This window comes from Mytilus edulis, unplaced genomic scaffold (genome assembly GCF_963676685.1).
Source record: "Mytilus edulis unplaced genomic scaffold, xbMytEdul2.2 SCAFFOLD_836, whole genome shotgun sequence".
NCBI classification, from domain to species: Eukaryota; Metazoa; Mollusca; class Bivalvia; order Mytilida; family Mytilidae; genus Mytilus; species Mytilus edulis.
Window position 1 is genome coordinate 25,823 of NW_027267130.1, and position 5,045 is coordinate 30,867.

The 5,045-nt window shown below is 34.0% G+C and overlaps 1 long non-coding RNA gene across 1 annotated transcript; it reads left to right on the forward strand.

Moving 5' to 3' along the window:
* The first annotated feature begins 561 nt into the window (after nt 1–561).
* Nucleotides 562–5,011, forward strand: LOC139504921 (uncharacterized). Its single transcript, XR_011659456.1, has 3 exons — nt 562–601; nt 1,100–1,212; nt 4,819–5,011. It is a non-coding gene; the product is annotated as an uncharacterized lncRNA (long non-coding RNA).
* The last annotated feature ends 34 nt before the right edge of the window (nt 5,012–5,045 follow it).

A 5,045-nucleotide genomic window follows, 5' to 3' on the forward strand; every position in this document is an offset into this window, starting at 1 on the left:
AGATTCCCCATTTTTCGTAGATTAAATATCGAAGCTACAATGACATGTAGTAGCCATGATGCTTCGGAAAATTATACATCTACCGCGAGTCTAAAGCCAGTCTTTAACCTTCAAGAGCACCCGAGATCACCCCCGTTTTTGTGTGGGGTTAATTTTCAGTCTTTAGTGTTCTATGTTGTGGTTTGTTTACTGTTGATTACCTTTAGATCTATTATTGCCATGGCGTTTGCAGTTTATTGTCGACCATGAGTTTGAATGTCCCTTTGGTATCTTTCGCCTCTTTAATATAATTAAAGTGAACAGTTATGTATAAAGGGTTTTTAGAAAAAAAACATGTTTATTAATAAAAAAGTGAAAACCAAGGAGGCATTTAAAAAAATCATAAGTCAAATAAAAAACCAAACCAAATCTTCGCAAAAAATGTAATGGACGAAAGGGTAACAAACATTCATAATAAAACAACGCATAACGCTAAAGACTGTACAAAAAGAACAACACAACACACCGAGGATGAACTCATATTTTATATGACTTTAAAATTGTATTCCCTTTTCAGAGCATTAAAGATCAAACAATGTCGATGACTGGATATTTTCAATTGGTAAGTTTTCATAAATACTTGTGGAGAGCTGTCTCATTGACAATCATACCACATCTTCTTTTTTTATATTGTAAAGTTTTTAGAAACATTTGGTAAGTTTTCATAACTATTTGAAAGGTTGTCTAACATAATATTTTAAAAAAGTTAGTAAATTGTTTCAATACTTGGTAAGTTGTCACGATTACTTGTTTAGTTGTTTAGTTGTTTTAAATACTTGGCCAGTTGTCTTGAATGCTTGTAAGTTGTGTACAATACCTTGTACATTTTAATTCAACCAATGATTACAAAATAGTTACTTCTTGAGGAAATGTGCGGTGATAACAATTGAGAGACTTTTAATCAACACATTACAACATACAAGCCGCATGGAATCCACACAAAAAATGACGTCCCTTTTACAGAATTTTAATTTTTATCTTTGACGTTGTTCATTGTGATGATAACTATAATAACCCTAATTGTATCTACTCCTGTCACATTGTAATTTTTTTATTACAGCATTGGAACGAAGAAAGATTAGCCTGGGACACTGACCCTACATATAATTCAATACCTTATATCTTCAGTACATCTGCATATACATGGCGGCCAACATTATTTATAGCGAATTCGTGAGTAAATATGTCTTCAAACTTAAATATGCAAACGCCTGTATGTATTGAATTGCTTGAATTATTAGTTAGATAGTGTGCTAGTGACCTAATACGGTATATATGAGGTAAGTAAATTCCAAATGGGATGAGAGCGAAGCTCGAATCCCCATATGGAATTTACTGACCTCATATATACCGTATTACGTCACTAGCACACTATGTAATGAATTTATCTAACCGACTATCTTGACGTGTGAAATTTAAACTAGTGACCTATCAAAATGAGCAAGTCTTCAATACTGTTAGCATAAAGAAACTACTTCCATTGATCCTACAAAAACAGATTCTAAAAATAACAACTTGTTAAGTTTAAATGTGTTCTATAACTTTATTTCAATCTTAATCATCAATTTCTTCGATCGTCTGTAGAAACCTTTAATATTTTTTTTTCATTACCGTTTTGTTTTTATAAAGGGACGTAACACCACTACTAACCGTGTATGAAATAAGCCCCTCCTCCCTTCTAACCTAATATGGAATATAAAGGGACGTAACGCCACTACTAACCGTGTATGAAATAAGCCCCGCCTCCCGACTTACCTAATATGAAATATACACGGTCTCCACGCGGACGCTTTTAACCAAACATATTCCTAGAAATATATAGGAGGTAAGATAACAACAAATATTCGAATACTACAATATGATTGATATAATACAACAACTACTTTAAAGACACCATTTAAATGAGATATTATACACATTTGAATCATAATAGTAACGTAAACACTTTCAGTTTTAACTATTTCGATTGCATAACGTTATGTTTAACCCTGACATTTATGAAGTTCAACAGGATTTTATTTTATTTCAAAATATATTCATTTATTTTCAGCTCTAACTTATTATTTCATTTTGTAATGCTACGCTGCGCGAGCAAAACTGCATTAACAAATGCCAAATTGCCAATTTACCTAAACTCTTCAGCGTCAGTACTACATAACGGTTAATACTTAATTATATTTATTACGAGTTAAATCAAGCTTTTCGTTCGTTTCCTTATGCTTTATTGATGGTGTCTTCATAGGAAGCATGTGCAGTAAAGAATATCACCTCGCGATTGTTGTTAGCCAATCAAAAGAACGGTTTACTATGAGACATACATTCAACTGTTGGAATTGAACATATACAGGTTCAGCTAGGACATCATATATTGATGTTGTTTTCTTCTCAAGTTTAGACTGAAATGTTAAATTGTAGGATAAAAACAATATTCGAACAATGCAGAAACTCATAAAATGCATTAGAATACGATATTAACAGGAGAAAAGCTCAAAAAGACAAGATTTTCTTCCTGTGATAATCGCGTAAAAATAATAAGTATATATTACCCTTACCCTTCCGGAGCATCTGATTTCACTCCCGGTTTTTAGTGGAGTTCGTGTTGTTTCTTATTTATTATTTATAACTGTTGATGTAAATGTCCTTTGGTTTTATGAGTCTTTGTTTACTCCTTGGTTTTGATTGTTATTGTCCTCCTACAACCTAAAAAAAATGTGGTTTCATCGCAAATAAGACAATTTTCCTTCAGAGAGCAAATGACGTAGAATTTACTTACTATTAAAAATATAAAACAACACGTATGATAATTTATTGCGTCCGAAGCGCTTTTCTGGATTTACCTTCATCAGGAACGCTCAAAGCCAAACATTTGAAATCCGAAGATGTATAAGTACCGAAAATCGTAGAAGAGCTATATGTTAAAAATACCTAAAATAAATAGCCAAATACATCTAAAGCCAACTTTGCCTGAGGGAGTTGAAACCTTAGTTTCATAATAATTTCAAAATTTATAAACGGACAATTTTAGTAAAGTTTGTTTAATCATGTCAGTACCGAAGCACTGACTACTGAGCTGATGATGCCCTCGGGGACTGATAGTCCACCAGCAGAGGTATATAAGATACCATACGGCCTTTATTTCAATGTGCAAACCCGATACCACACACCAGGCTCTAATTAGTTATCAAAGGTACCAGGATTAAAATTTAGTACGCCAGAAGCGCGTTTCATATACATAAGACTCATCAGTGACGCTCAGATCAAAATAGTTATAAAGCCAAACAAGTACAAAGTTGAAGAGCATTGAGGATCCAAAACTCCCAAAAGTTGTGCCAAATACGGCTTAGGTAATCTTTGCCTGGGATAAGAAAATCCTTAGTTGTAAACAGGAAAGTTATGAAAATGACCACATAATTGATATTCATGTCCTCACCGAAGTGTTGACTACTGGGCTGGTGATACTCTCGGGGAGAAAACGTCTACCAGCAGTGGCATCAGCCCAGTGGTGTAAATAGTCATCAAAGATACCAGGATTATAATTGAGTTCATCAGACTCACGTTTCGTCTACATAAGAAAATGACCACATAATTGATATTATTGTCAAAACCGAACTGTTGACTACTGGGCTGGTGATACCCTCAGGGACGAAACGTCCACCAGCAGTGGCATTGACCCAGTGCGCCCCAAAATGTGAGATGCAACAATTAGAATGAGATAAATAATAAGGGCCTGGTTTATGTACAGAACAATAAACGAAACACAAGAAAGATACGAATATTGCATATATACTTTTATGGATATGTGTGCATTCATACAGGAGGGTCTAGGTCTAAGAAAATACAGGACAAAATATAAAGAAAAGTAAAAACTAGGGATGGCAATGAGTACTCGAGTCCTCGAGTACTCGATCGAAGGCCGAGTACTCGAGTACAGTTTTAGTACTCGGATACTCGTTTGCCTGTAATACATCTTGAGATATTTTCTCTTCACATTTCCACTCACTTTAGTTCCGTTGAAATGTCCGCTTCGTAATACTAAATACTAAATAAAATCAACAAAGAACATAACTGTGTTTATCCTGAGGCTACTATTTGTTATAGAAGTACCACCAACGTCCTTTCCTTCCGAGGGAATGTTTTTATGTGCACTACTTGTATAAAAAAAGTCAAACAGGTGCAAAAAAAAACAAACAAAAAAATAATTGCTATTATGATTGGTTATTTGTTGAAACGGCGGTCGGTAATTCGCAGACTCAAAAAACCGTAGAGGAGCAAGCTATGTTTGTAGTACGTTTTTCTAATGTTTATGAAAGGTAATAACAAAAACACTGCAGCACATCTAAAATTTATATTTTTCAACAGACGGTTAATATAAGATTCATCCGAGTACTTGTGAGTACTCGAGTATCTTGACCGAGTATCCGAGTATTAAATTTCAGATCTTTGACATCCCTAGTAAAAACTAAACCAAACAAACAAAAACTGGATATGGAGGGGAAGGGGTGGCTTTAATAAAAAGAAAAAATCTAAACCAATACCAGATGAAATAATACTTTATGATACATGTATAAGCTTTATGACATAATTGCAAAACAAACATGACTGATTGTAGCCATGCAACAATAACCATTATTGGACTATGGGCTACGGATTTTTTACCGATACATGAAGAACATCACGTTTAAACAATATAAGTGTTTATGATAATTGTGTCAATTTGTATACTGTGGTTTTAATTTGGTCGAGTTAACTTTTAAGATTTCGATTATGTGTCCTTTACAGAGTTGGAGACCTTGGTATTATAGACGATGATGTCAATATGATGAGAATATTGATGGAAGGCGTAGTCAATTGGGCACAGATGAGGATGATAACAACACATTGTGAAAGTGACATCACATATTATCCTTTTGATGCACAGAAATGTTCCATTGTACTATCTAGTTGGTCTTATTCGAATAACGAAGTCACTATTTTGTTTGACACCAACCCAGTTATTATGGATTTTT